Source organism: Colias philodice, chromosome 10, assembly GCF_061535455.1.
Source record: "Colias philodice isolate Cphi_HAF_F1 chromosome 10, ilColPhil1 Martin Lab GWU primary, whole genome shotgun sequence".
Taxonomy (NCBI): domain Eukaryota; kingdom Metazoa; phylum Arthropoda; class Insecta; order Lepidoptera; family Pieridae; genus Colias; species Colias philodice.
This window is the reverse complement of record NC_143095.1, coordinates 4,003,691-4,019,419: the sequence shown is the minus strand read 5'-3', so window position 1 is coordinate 4,019,419 and position 15,729 is coordinate 4,003,691. Positions and strand designations below refer to the sequence as shown.

Below are 15,729 nucleotides of genomic sequence, written 5' to 3'. Positions count from 1 at the left end.
ATTTCATGGAATATAATTTGTGATAATTTAGATTTATCTAATGTCTTATTTGAACTCTGATTTAATAATAATATCTAGTAAGTAGACCTTGTAACTACTACTATTTTTACACGCTTTTTATTAGCTTCACCTGTATGTTTGTTTGTAACCGACTTCTTCGGGCGCGATTTTGACCCACTTTAAACGGCCAGATTTCGTTCAAACTTTGTAGATATATTGAGGACCGATGACAATACACTAATTTGATAAAATTATTCCATTTTTCAATTTGCAAAAAGCGTGTTTTTTAGTTTTTTTTTTAACTATTATTTATTATAACTGGTATAACGTTTGTTTTCAAGTTCTTTAACAATCGTAGTATTTAAGGAACACTTTCCTGCTACTACTACTACTATAAATAAGTTCCAATCCCAAAACTTACCGAGAAGAAAATGCGCTCTACATAGAATCGAATAATTACAACCGCCAAATTAATTAGAGTTTGTGAAATGTATGCAGGAAAATATGTTCACTGCAAACAATAATATGCATACTATCGATTCGAATAATCTAATAACTCAAATAATATACGTACTGAACTTCTTCTACTAACTTTCGACTACTAACGTTGCGTTGTTAAACCTTTTTATTCCAAAAGCGTATAACCCTTATCTGACCATGTAGCTTTGAATTAAGAATTTCATATAAAAGAACAAAAGATTATAAATTAATGACAATACATTATATAATATCACATAAATACATTTCTCGTTTAATAGCATACGTGCTATTAAGGTGGATGTTCCGACCGTCCCTCCATACATTTTTGATGACGACTAAACACTTAACACAGACACTATTTCTTTAAAACTAATCATTTTATCACTTCTCTACAATGAAATGTGTCCGCGTTCGACCTTTTTAATCAATAACTTACATTATTTACTTAGAAAAACAACAGTGAAATACCGGCAAAATTTGACACTTCTACACGTATTATTATAGTACTCTTTGCTTCTACAGTAGAGTGCGTGACTTTTGCCAAGCGAAACACGACATAAAGCACGACATCTAGCGCGTCAATGTCTAAACGAATGGTGATGTTTAGACATTGACGCGCTAGATGTCATGCATTCGCGTTCGTTATCTTAAACATAATTCGCATAATTCTAATAAATCAAAGTTCTATGTGTAATAATTGAGTAATTTCATTTCCAATCGTTCAAAGAAAATAACAATAAAATAAAATAAAACTAATGACCTTAGAAACTATGTTTTTTTTTGTAAACAATTTATTACTCATTATTGTTCGTCCGTCGTAGGTCTGTAAACTGTATTGTACACTGAAGGTAAATGGTACTGTAGGTACTTTAGTTCGGCGTCGTCGTCGGCTTGATATAAAATTACATTCTTGATTTCATTGACACGCGCTATGATTTGCGCGCGGAATTTCTTGTGTTGTGAATTTATTTTTGTATGCTATGCATTTTAATTGATTCAAATTGCAATATTTCTCTAGTATGCATTTGAGACTATATTGTAAATTGTAATAATTGATCGTGGGTATAGTAATTAATTATTCTAATAACGCAATTAGTAATACATATATATGTATTTTCGGTGGGATTCAAAACAAAAAATTGGCCCGTGATTTTTATGAAATTTCACCACATTGCAAATCACATCAATCATAGTAACATACACATGTATGACGAAAGTGATTAGTATTGTGGCTAACATTGACTCATCAGTTCATCACTGAAACCAGTGATAAATCAGTACCTATATCATATTGTGTTTGAATATTTTTAAACAATGATATAAGTATACAATTATTATAAATCGATAAACTATCAAAGTAATCACAAACTTGCAAACATTGGTAAAATATGCTTTAGCGAATTTTCAGACAGACACACAATTTTATTACTTAGTTTGTTTTAGCAAAGTAGGTACCTACTCCGTTTACGTCACGCGTCGGCCGTCGCGTCGTCGAAAACGGTGCACCCAGAAACAAACATACCTAATTACCTAATTCAGTTACAATCCTTCTTTTGTTCCAATACGATTTTTTTTCCTGATAGCTAATAGCAAAACCATATGTTACTTTGTTTTCGTAAATATGTTTTTCACCTTCCTGGTTATTTTCACATAGTGAAATATAATAAAATAATAAATAGTGTATTAGATTTGTTATTGTATCTTGCATACGAATTATTCTTACTTGTTGGTTATGAAATGTTCAAATACCTATTGAAATAATTTACTGTTACAAATCAATAGTGTAATCAATCAGTAATAATAATCAATCAATCAATGTTATTAGTTTTGAGTGAATAGGCATGGATCAGAAATTCAGAATATTATATGCTGCTAACTACTCAAATACATACATAAGTTTAGACAAACACTATGGATACCTACGCGTAGGTACGCTCGCGAATGCAAATTCGGTGATTTACTAATTATTGATAATCATTGAATTCGTTTTGAAATAGCCTGTACTTTGTAATTTTTAGTGTTATAGACATTTATAAAATGTGGTGCTCATTTTTTTTTGTAATAAATTATCCCGCTACGCTATTGTATTTTCGTTGTTTTATTTCAAGGGTGGGTGTTCAACCCATACAATTTTGTCACGAGCCGCCTCTGGCCTCTGGGTGAAATCAACCAGGCAAATGATTTTTGTTCTAATTGTATTTTGGTAGTAGTTTGTTTAGAATATTTACATTACCATTGTTTAATTTTTATTTTGTACTAGCGGTCCGCCCCGGCTTCGCCCGTGGTACATATTTCGCAATAAAAGGTAGCCTATGTTCTTTCTGAGGGTCTAAAGATTATCTGTGCCAAATTTCATCAAAATCGGTCCAGTAGTTTATGAGCCTATTCATTACAATCAAACAAACAAACAAACAAACAAACAAAGTTTTCCTCTTTATAATATTAGTGTAGATGTAGATGTAGATTTGCAGTAAAATAAAAAGATGAAAAACTTCATTAGGTATATTGTACGACACCTCACTCTGAATCGCGCTAGCGAAATTTTTTCGTTACAGAGCACATATACAACTTTCGGACAATCTTCATTGAGGCCGGCCGGCAAATCGAGTATGTCGAGAAACTTTACTTATTCGATGGAGGTATTCTACCTTCCTTCCTCCACAGTTGAGGGACCCCGACGTGCATTGAATACGCAGCTTTCTGATACAAGTAGCTAAAATCAAAACCACAGATATGTCTGTAATCAAAACCATAATAATATTTTTATCTATTATTTTACTAAAAGTCGAGTGCATCGAAATCGTAAATATGTTTTTCACCTTCCTGGTTTTTATTCCATAGTAAATAGTGTTTTTGATTTGTTGTTGTATGAATAATTATTCTTACTTGTTGGTTATGAAATGTATATTGAAATAATTTACTTTTACAAATCATTAGTGATATTAGTTTTGAGTGAAAATGCTTGGATCAGCATGATATGCGAAAGTTTGTGAGGATGTGTATGTGTGTGTTTCACGCAAATACTACTGAACCGATTACAATGAAATTTAGCACACATATAGAACGTAACTTGGACACATTGAATAGGTTTTATCCCGGAAATCCCACGGGAACGGGAACTATACGGGTTTTTTTTTGAAAATGCGGGCAGAAAGCTAATCGTTCATAATATAAACCGTAGCAGGTGGCGTTTTGAAGTTTTGTCTACCCATACAGAAAAATGAAAACCACAGGAGATTGCCCAAGTGACTATGGCACTTGGTATCGCAATCAAACTTATTGTGTCAAGATGAAATATGATGTTAGTACTTTTAGATATGATTAAAGTTTTTATGTAAATAAGCCGCAGTTCGCGACAATAAAAATAAAACAATAGTTTTATTCAACACTTCAAAAAACTACTCGAGTTTAAACTAACGATGAACGTTAAGTTTTACATTTATTACATAGGTAATATTTTAACCCTTAATCGGCCATGACTTCAAACAAGTTTATTTTAATACATCAGTACGGGGTTATATCGAGATTAAACAGTAAATTATTAAAAAGTAAAATATTGGGTAGCTTAAAGGTTTTTTTGGCGGTGGGGTATTATTTCCCTATAACCATTAAAAGTTATGTTTTGTAGGAAATTATTTCCCTATATCCATGAACATACATGTGGGAAATAATCTCCCACTTTTGCCGCTTTTGCCCGCGTCTTTACTCGTCGATTTTAACACAGGGACAAAAAATAAAATTGCATCATTAAATTTATTATTTATTGAATATGTATGAATTTTTAAATTACTTTTTACTTTACTCAACTTTTTACTTTTTATACCTACTTGGTATCCTTACAGGATAAAAGGAAATATATTCCCACTTGAAGATTTCATGCACGGCTACATGGTATTAATTTCCCACAATTTTTTAAATTAGAAAAAATAACCCGAAGTAACAGCTTTCGTCCGTTATTTTGTTTATATTTGATAAATAACACGTTCTTCTTTACGAATTATAAACAATTGCATATTTACAGGAATTTTTCTGGGCGTAGATCCAAAAACTATCTTGAATTTCTGGAAAAAACGGTCGTTTTAATGAACTTTTTACTTCGATTGTCTACTGACATTCACAGTTGACGTTTAGAAAGAAGTGTTGCTAGAAAAAAATTAAAAGAACTATCTATCTTAAGGTGCGTTCCTTAAATTTTACCGTATCTTTAAAAATACAAAAAATAATAATTAATTTGTGGGCAATGCCGAGGTGGGAAAATAATATCCCCATGGCTTATTAAGGGTTAATTTACAAGACAAATGTGAAAAGTAAATCGTAATTTAAACATTATTTCAAAATAACATCGAACAATGCGTCGAACACATTCATTTGACATTTCAAATAGAAACTATGACATTTGACGTTTGCAAGAGAGATAGATATAGGTATGTGTCAAAACAAAACTTTTACTTTTATTTCTATTTATTCGGTATAATTACAACTTAATAGTGATAAATATGATCATTATAAATACAAATAGGAATTAACAATATCACGAACACGTGACACAACTAGTATTTTACCGATTCCATACGTAGTCATACATGTTTCAAAAGAAAAACTTTTACTATTATTTCAATTTATCCGGTTTAATTAAGACTTAATATTGATACATATTATGATCATTATAAATACAAATAGGAATTAACAATATAACGAATACGTGGCACAACTAAAATTTTACCGATACCACCCGTGGTCATTCTCCTTTGTGGGTCATTTGTAACAGGATGGCGGTTCTACAGCGAAAAAAGAAAAATGATGGTCAGAACGCTGATACCGGATACCTTAAGATACTGTAATATAAAATATTACTAGATTAGATAAAATATTATAGGTAGTATCTTCACCGTGTGTGACGCGCTTTACATTCACGCCATCTAGAGTTAAATCTTTATCATTTTTGTATACGGCTGTGTGTGTAAACGACCCTGTATGCAATGACAGATGTTAAAACGCGGTATTTTACCGAATTGGGTGGATTTTAAGGCAATGATATAACATATTTCAATAAAATATAATATTCAGTAACCGCCATTACTATTCCTAGGTTTGATGACTATTCCAATTACGCAAAAACTCAAATAAACTAGAAATGTAGAATTCAGCGCCATCTAGCGGGACATTGGCTGGGAACAGATCGTAGCAATCACCTTAAACAAGAAAGTTCTAAATTCGGTAAAAGAATAGACTAAATTCGGCAGTTAGAAGTTTGGATACCTATTACATATTACGATACTACAATGCGCTAATCACCATACTAAAGAGTTGGTCCAGGAGGTAAGTTCTACAAAAGGTTGGTTCAGTTGGAAATTCCCGGAACATAATTGCGTTCGCAATTAAGTGGCTATTTTCACTATCAGATTTAACCTACCCAATACTGTGCAATTTGTGAATCATTGCAGATTTCGTTATAGGAAAGGCCAATTACATTGCAAGTCGATATTGTTTTTTTTTGTATAATTAGTACAATTAGCTCTTAAAATTGCACATTTTTTAGGATAGGTACTTATTTGTATAAATGAATGTTTCTTCGATTCTATAGAGAACATACAGACGTGTTCTTTATAGAATCGTTAATAATGATGAAAGTGTTGTGCATGTCTACGAAGGTTTCTCGATACGCCTATTCTTCGACCGTCCACCACAGACGAAGCCACTGCTGTACAGCTTTAATATATTTTTAGGTATTTATGGTAGTGCATTATAAAAAAAAACAATTTCTTACTCGTACTTAATATAAATACATATTAAGATACGAGCTACACATATTATGTACATACAAAATATGTATCGAGTTTATTAGTTACATAAACAAACCGTTGAATGATGAAATACTATGGTAAACATGCATAGATGTAATAAACAGCAGACGCCGGGAAACCACCAACTTCATTACAGAATATTTTATCGGTAGATTATTGAAACCTCTCCCGAACCATCGCACATACATTGAATATTTATTCATTTTTATGCTTTTATATTATATAGAGTGGAGCAATCATGGGCGGGAAAATTTGATGTGCGTATTTTTAATAAAACCGTAAGTTTTTGATGTAAATTAAATTAAGCCTATTTAATGTTATATTACATAACAATTTAAATAACAACCATTTTTATTATATCTAGATCATAATAAATACCTTAATATAATAAAATAATTAGCATTTTATCGTAGCCACTGTTTTCTTAGCAAAGTCAAACTGCACGTCCTAAAATTCATTAACAAGATAAATGGCTTTAAGACATTTATAAACTATTACCACTTTCTTGTTTCTATAGAAACTTATTTTAAACGCACCAACGTAACAATATTCAGTACCAAGTAAACGTAATATTCCAAAAGTATATAAATCTCTTGCATGTTATATACCCGATGCATGTTGGCTCGACTTTTCCAAAGCAATCTGACGTGATAAACAATTAAAGACTTTTTAACGGATTTTAAACGCGATTTATTCATTATATTATTTTCCCGACGTTTCGAACACTTAACAGCGAGCGTGGTCACGGGGAGACTGTCTCGGGGAGAGTCTCCCCGTGACCACCGTCCGTTAAAAAGTCTTTAATTTCTAACGGCGGAGGCACACGATGCGTTGCGGCGGCGGTGCGGCGCCGGAGCGGTGTCGCTGCGTCGTCTTACATACAAATATCTGTGGCATGTCACACGATGCGCTCCGGCGCCGCACCGGACTTGCAACCACCGAGACGAGGCGGGGAGGGGTGAATGCGGTGCGACGTCGGAGCGGCACCGCTCAGTTGTTTTGCATCACAAGGAAGGACACGCTGTGCAACGCTGCTACGACGCCGCTGCGACAGAACAACGTTACGGCGCCGCACCGCTCGTGTGCCCACTGACACGGTGAAATCTTTGCGGTGCGGCGCCGCAACGCATCGTGTGCCCGCGCCGTAAATGTATAATACTCGCGTAAAATCAAACACTAGAAAATACTGTGATAAACAATTTGATTTCTCAAATTCCAATGACAGCTCCAAATGTTGATACAGGAATTCTCAGGAATGCTCATGACGCTAATATTTGCATAGCGAATGCGATTCTACATGCAGTTAAAGCCTTTGCGTACACTTTGAAATCTGCACCTGTAATAATATAGTAAGGGGATGTGATTTAGCTTTGAGGTTCTGCATTTATAGTCAATCTGCTGTTTGTTTGCGTTTGCGTTGGTTTGACATTATGCATTATTCAGGGAGAAAATACGTATATCTCTGCGCATTCAAGTAATACTAGATTAGCGAGAATATTATAGTTTTATAGTTGCTTCAAAGCCAACAACACAAACGCATTTACACCTTGGCCACGGACACCGGCGGCGCGACCGACGGCGCGACGGGCGGCGCGGCAATTCGCGCGGCGCGGTAAGCACGCCACGGGCAGTTGCGTTCGCCGCCGCGACCAGTGTAGACGAGGAGTCGAGATGGCTTTATCAAAGTTAGCTCGACGTTGTTTGGAGAGTAGCAGCTTTTTTGCTCAAGATTTAATGTTTGGAAGATATAGTGGAGTACACGAATTAAATAGAAATCGTGTTACAGACGGAGAATTCCACCAAAAATATGAAAAATATAGGCATGATGAAAAATTATGTTGCGGGTGGCTAGACTTCCAAATAGCTGGTCTAGCTAGAATTTCTGCAATAAAAGCTTCCGTCTCCATTTTCGCGAAAAAAAAACAAACTATTTTAAATTAAGTTCGCTCCGGGAGTAGTCGCCGCGTCTGCCGCTCGACTCCGTGGCCTGCGCCGTAATAACTCATACATTTGTTTCGATCGCTAGTCGTGCCGCGCGATTCGCTCGGGGAAATTCGCCGGTCGTCTCGCTGGTCGCCGCTGCGCGTGGCATGCCCAGTACATTTCCATACATTTGATTCATTCGCAAGACGCGCCGCCAGTCGCGCCGCGCGAATTTTCGCTATAGCGAATTGTCCGTGGCCAGCACGTTAGAAATTAAAGATTTTAACAGATTTTAAACGCGATTTATTAACTATGTTATGTTATTATACCGACGTTTCGCACTTTGCAGCGAGCGTGGTCACGGTTAATTTATTATTCTCGCGTAAAATCAAACACTACATCATAAAATATTGATGACACTATCAAGTAATAAAGAACAGTGAGTATTATATTATAATGGTGAAAGGTAAAAACAAGCAGTGTTTACGATCGTAAAAACAAACCATTTAGCAAGATTGAAAAGTAGTATCCAGGCTTTAAATAGGTCAGAACCGTGGAAGTTCTATATTCTAAGAATATTGGAATTAAGTGAAAGTAGTTTGAAACTACTTTCTATGAGTAGTTTGTTTAATATAGATTAATTGGGTCATAAACGGAGAAGATTAAGTTGTTACCTACTTTACTAGCAAATGTTAAGCCCTTTGCAGGAGACTGTGTCTGTGTTTTTTCAAATTATTTTTTTAAAGGTTATTTTTCAGCAATGCTTATTCTTAAACGGTCAAATATACGGTCGCAGAACAATGTCCTTTGATTGTACATTCATAACTAATTTCTTAAACTATAAATTGAAGGTTAGAGAATTTTAACTCTTAATAATAAATGAGTTATTGTTACAGTATACCAATATTGTTTAAATTTGAAACGGGGTGTTTTGAATGCCCCTGGGATCTAGGGAAAGGGATGAGCCCTTATGGACTTTCTCAATTATAACTAGTTGCTCAAACTATGCTGGAATATTTATTTATTTATGAGTAGTTTTAAAAGTAAATTTAATTAAAGAAATGTCTTTTCATTTAAGCTAATATTTTTTTATAATATGTTCAACTGTATTATAATATGTAGGGTATTGTATTTGCTTTGTTGTTTTTTTGTTCAAATATTATGGTCATTGCAATAGTTATGTAAAAAAACTTCAACTTTACATGACGAAATATATACAGTTGATTTCACAAGAGTCTATAATAGTACAACAAAAAATAATATTATACCGATTTGTAGATTGTTTTCATTATACAGACTTTACAATGAGTTTTATCTATAAAATATTGTATTCTATATAAATATGTACAATGTAGGTTGATTACATAAAAGAGTATGGATAAATTCAATAGACTTATTTTTATTTGTATTTTCAAGTTCTAGGAAATGTTTGCATAATACGTCAAATATTTTAAACATAAAAGTAATAAATAAAAGGTTTGTCAATCATTTACTTTTAATATACAGGGTGTACCAAAAAGTAGTGATGAACGGAAGCTGAGAGGTAGAGGACCTAGAGGGCTATCCGAATCACCCCCATGTATGTTATGCGATTTTTCGTATTTTCGGAGTTATGACGATTTTTTCAATTTTTCACCTATCGCCGAGTACGATGATATTTTCACTCATGCTGACGTCAATGATTGCGGAAGATGCTTGATTTTTTTTGTGTGCTAAGCTGAAAGATAGGCCAATTCAGTATGGTAACATTTACTATCGTTAGATCTTTGAATGGAATAAAAAAAAGAATTAAATGGCAAGAAAGATAAAATTACCCAGTATGTTCACCACTTCAAGGCCCCGTAAAAAAATAAAATCACATAAAAAAAGTTTTCCGTTTGACTTTTAAAAACTTGCTCTATCTGTCAGATAGCTACCCTGGAAATTTCATTTTATTATTCAGAAGGCTTCAATCGAAAAATTTAAATCTAAATGTGGTAAGTGCAAAAATTGAATTAACATGAGGATCATTATAACCAATAAATAGGTGTTTAATTACCAGAAATTTTTAAAATAACCCCGCTGTTGCTCAATGCAAGTGCGACATCACCGTAAAAAGTTGTCTTTTAAATGTCTGAATGCCCTTTTATCATTTTTAATGGTTTCTTCTGCTACTATGAATTTCCGGGTTATTTCGTCCAAATTGTGGCAGTCTCTCGTCTTTATAGTATCCCCACGGATAAAAATCAATAGGGTTTATGTCCGGGGACCGTGCAGGCCAGGCTAAAGGGCAAAGATACCCTGAAAGATGGATTGGTCGTTGCAGCCTGCGCATGCGCCGGTGAAGCCTGCCTTAAAGCCTGGCCTCCACGGTCCCTCGACCTAAACCCCATTGATTTGTTTCAATGGGAATATTAAAAAGACCTCGGCTACTTGAGAGAATGCCACAATTTGGACGAAATAACCCGGAAATTCATAGTAGTAGAAGAAACCATTAAAAATGATAAAAGGGCATTCAGACATTTAAAAGACAAGTTTTTACGGTGATGTCGCACTTGCATTGAGCAACAGCGGGGTTATTTTAAAAATTTCTGGTAATTAAACACCTATTTATTGGTTTTAATGATCATCATGTTAATTCAATTTTTGCACTTACCACATTTAGATTTAAATTTTTCGATTGAAGCCTTCTGAATAATAAAATGAAATTTCCAGGGTAGCTATCTGACAGATAGAGCAAGTTTTTAAAAGTCAAACGGAAAACTTTTTTTATGTGATTTTATTTTTTTACGGGCCCTTGAAGTGGTGAACATACTGGGTAATTTTATCTTTCTTGCCATTTAATTCTTTTTTTTATTCCATTCAAAGATCTAACGATAGTAAATGTTACCATACTGAATTGGCCTATCTTTCAGCTTAGCACACAAAAAAAATCAAGCATCTTCCGCAATCATTGACGTCAGCATGAGTGAAAATATCATCGTACTCGGCGATAGGTGAAAAATTGAAAAAATCGTCATAACTCCGAAAATACGAAAAATCGCATAACATACATGGGGGTGATTCGGATAGCCCTCTAGGTCTTCTACCTCTCAGCTTCCGTTCATCACTACTTTTTGGTACACCCTGTATAACAAAAATATGTTTTTTTTTAATGTTTCATAACAAATGAAAAAATATAAATTCTATTACCATTCGCCAATATTAATGAACATGAAAATGTTACGATACCTTTTAGATAGGGCATGCACCCGGGTTTACCCGGTTCCGAAAAACCCGGGTAAACCCGGGTTTTTTGATGATCTTGAGAACCGGGTCTGAATAGTATGAAACCCGGTTCTCCCGGTTCCGACCAAAATATTAAAATATAAAGTATTATTTATATTTTGCTGCAATAATTTAACAAATTTATTCTATCTGGCAACGTCAAACTCACGTGCATCGCGAATTTTCGTGCCACGCCTCAAGCGTGGCTCTGATTGGTTGATTGGAACCTTAGATGCTATGAGTTTCCTACGGTTGTATTACCAAAAAAAAATTAGGCTTCGAAAATGACAAAAATTAGGCTACTGAAATATTTAAACTAGATTTGTCGTGAATTTGAAAAGCTGTTGATTTAACTGTTTTATATAATGATCCAGTCATGTTTTGTTTTTGGTATCAGGCTGAAATTTATATCGAATACTCAAGTCTTCGGTCCCTTGATGCTCAAAGATGCTCAAAGTCAAACTCACAAGCCAACGCATCAAAAGATACAGCCGTAAATGCTGAAAATTTTCGCAAATTTCGACATTCGCATGGGACTCAAAACCTACAGGGTACTTCTCATGAACACAGAGCCTTTAAATTTGGTAAAGGTAACGTCTTATAACACAGATAAAGAAAAAAATTGCTAAAAACATAAATTTTAAAGTTACAACATTATAAAAAATAGGTTTGTTCGGAGCCCTCGGAGCGCGAATCCGACTCGCACTTGGCCGGTTTTTTGCTTTACAGTTCGCAGTTAATGAATAAGGTTTAAGTTTATATGTGATATTATGATAATAGGGTACTTTTATAAAACTGATAAATAAAGAGAAGTATTGAAATTTTGTTTCTTTATTAATGTAATAAAATAAGGCATGCCGCGTAAAATAAAAGGCCCATCAGGTACTTTTACAGTAATTACTTTTGTTTAATTTCGTATTTTTTTCCGAGGTATTATAAAAGAACCGGGTAACCCGGTTCTACCCGGTTCTGAGCTCGATTTGGAACCGGGTTTCAGAAACTTGGAACCGGACTCGGTTCTGCATGCCCTACTTTTAGATAGCCGATATCACGTCATATTATATATTATTATGTAGTAGCATCAAGTCAAAGCTTCCATACCAGGTCGTGACAGAGTAAATTAATACCATGTTGTAATTAATCTATAATTGATTCATGTACATAACAATTAATTCCTAATTGACCATCATTTGCAGCTATATCCGGGAATACTAGTAAACTAATCGTTAAATCACAGATCTCAATTAGATCTTTGAAAACGATCTAAATATTAATTCATTTAAATTTTACGAATTATCAGTACTTATTACAATTTCATTTTCAAGTGCTATCAAAAATATTTGCTTTGTCTATAGTTTAAACAAACATTTGTATATCATCAATACAATTAAAAATGTGTTGCGGTAGTAATTCTATTACGATTAATAAAATTCAAAACGTACTGAAAATTTTAATATTTTATATGCATTCCAGATTTATGCATGTAATATTTTGTTTTACATTTTATCTTCGACTTTTCCCAAATCATTCAGTGTCATCTTTTTGTCACTACGGATTTCCATTTGGTTGTCAACAAAAAATGGATCGAATCCAATACTCGGTGATTCGACGACAAAAAAAGTTCACAATTTTACACATATTTCTTTATTTTGTGTTCGTTACTGAAAGCCAACAATGGAGATACGATTATTACCTTTGTTATCAAATTTTATGTGTAATTAAGATTGAGAGATTATCTTTCTACAAACGTCTTTCAGTTAATTGGATATTTAATCTTGTTACAGTATTTTCACTTACAATTTTATTTTCAGTTATTTAACACATGAAATCAATATTTTAGAGAACGTGGGTCTATTATTTTTTTAGCTCTTAGGCCGGCTACTCACGTACCTACCTCAGGGGCAATATTGGAACAATCTCAGTTGTACGGCGGTTGGAGCAATTTCAGCTTTTCTCTAAATTGCCCCTGCTTGCCTATACACATCACAATTGAGAAGCCAATTAAGGGTGTAATTCCAATATTACCCCCGCTACAGGTATGTGAGTAGCCGGCTTTATTTTATCTCAAATAGTAATCATTGGTAATTATTAAACTAATAACTAATAGGCGTTGTTAACATAATTATTATTGTGACAGGCAACCACAGATTATCAATTTATTAATCGTAGCCTGACAGTTGACACCGTAACACGATTCGCATGGTTTACTCCTGTGATTTATTATGCCATATCATAGTATAATTAGTAAGTATAGATACTTGACTCTAGAACTACTTTGCTTAAGAAAAGTGGGTCCATTATTAGAAATGTTACTAGCTAGTTACTAGCTTTTAAAGTGGGATAATAATGCGTTCAATAGGAGATCGGGGTCCCTGCTAAAACTGCTTTGGGTTTGGCCACCGAGGAGGTTTTAGTAGGTAAAAATCCCACATTCTCTGCTTTTTCCTCCTCGTTAACAAAAACGACTTTGAAGTTAATACTTATGACCCAAGCTTATGACTTAAAAAGCTTAATTTAGTCTAACCAAGCCTTTACCTTTACTTTATTAAAATTTATACGAATTCAAGGAAACATTTATATGTTTGATAGCAACAATTTCCTCGGCATATTTTTAAACAGAAGCAGTAGGTACTACTTTAAGGTATGTATCTAAAGTTTTTGTGCATTGACGTTGACTGAAGCTTAATTGACTTGTGTACGCTAAGCCTTTCCGTATTCAGAGATAGGTATGTTATTTTTTATGTTAAGTGTGCATAATTATGTTATGATGTTAAGACGGTGCCGACTTCCTTATTACAACTGACAACTATAATTTAAAAAAATGTGTGCGTGTACTAGTGTACACACGTAAGAAGTGAAACTTCGTTATGACCTTATTTTTCAAAAAATAATTTACTATATGCAACTTTACAGAAATACGTCGAATCACGCGTGGTAGGGATAAGAAAAATGTCACTGTTTCACTAAATTTTTTTCAAACCCCGATAAAGAAGTTTCACTTCAAAAACATATAATTTGAAGACCAAAGTTCCCACAAATTATATTATTTGTATGTTACCTACTCGAAAAATATTTTAATATGACTAATTATTATATATTTTTTTTCTCAAATAAGCATCAGCACAGATAATGCTTCAGGTAGTCATAAAACCTCCTTTATGTATAAAGAAACCGTGTTCAGTAATTTTTGCTTGATCATTTATTTACAGTGACGGCATAAAGGGTTTTCACAAAGAAATCATCCCGCTCAGCTTGCATAATCGTTGCTAACTTAATTAACTAGACCTTTGAACCGCCGCCATTAATTTATAAGTTTTAATGATGCAATGAATGTTTAATTAAGATTTATATACGTGAATGAACTTTCATAAATGTAATTAGATACTATTATTATTTAATCTTCCATTAAAGATATTTGGTTTATTTTTATTGTATAGGTGTGTTATAAAAAAAAGTGTGGTTAGGTTCTTTGAAGGCTTAAAAAGTTAATAATGTATAAAAAAACAAAGAAGCCGTGAGGCCGATTTTGACTTCAAATTCCTTTTAATTGCCTCCAAATTATATCGTGAAAATTTTTGTAAAGACTTTTCCGCCCTGTGAATAACTTGTATAGACAATAAATAATTATGTATGTATTATATAAACCTCCCAAAAACATTTTGATGTAAATATTGCCAAGACTTAAGATTTTTCATACGGCTTGCACTCTGAACATTTTATAAATTCTTATGTAGAGCCAAGCTTTTAACTCTTGGTGTGGTAACTCTACAAGCTCAAACTAAAAAAAGCTTTACACCTTAAAATATGGAACTTGGCTTTCTTTACTACGAGGAACATTGTAATAAACGAGTAAATTTTTCACCTTACGTCAAACAAGGGTCACATAACGGCGAAGTGAAAATTTTTAACAGAGGTGTAGAGTTTTTAACCTACAATTATAATTTAAAATGTAAAGGAAACGGAATATTGCAACTGAATACGTTACGTTTACCATAATTTGATATTTTTTACTTATTATTACATATTGAAGTAAAAATAGATAGAGTCAGGTACTATAGTAATAAATTGAATGTGCAAAATCACTGAAAAAAAACTGATCTGCAAAACCTGTTCTTTCAAACGATCCTTAATTTTTTTTATCATGTATCGTTATATTTGTAATTATGTATATTAGAGCACCATCTAATTATAATATGACTACGATATTATTTTCCTCAACCGAACCACGTCCACACTGACCGAGCAGCAATTGCTTTGATTGCTCCGCTAGGATGCT

The 15,729-nt window shown here is 33.6% G+C and overlaps 1 protein-coding gene across 1 annotated transcript in view; it reads left to right on the top strand.

Annotated features, from left to right (window-relative positions):
• The window catches only part of LOC149485123 (putative carbonic anhydrase 3), a 404,335-nt gene that overhangs the window by 345,366 nt on the left and 43,240 nt on the right, over positions 1-15,729 (top strand). The window lies entirely within an intron of this gene.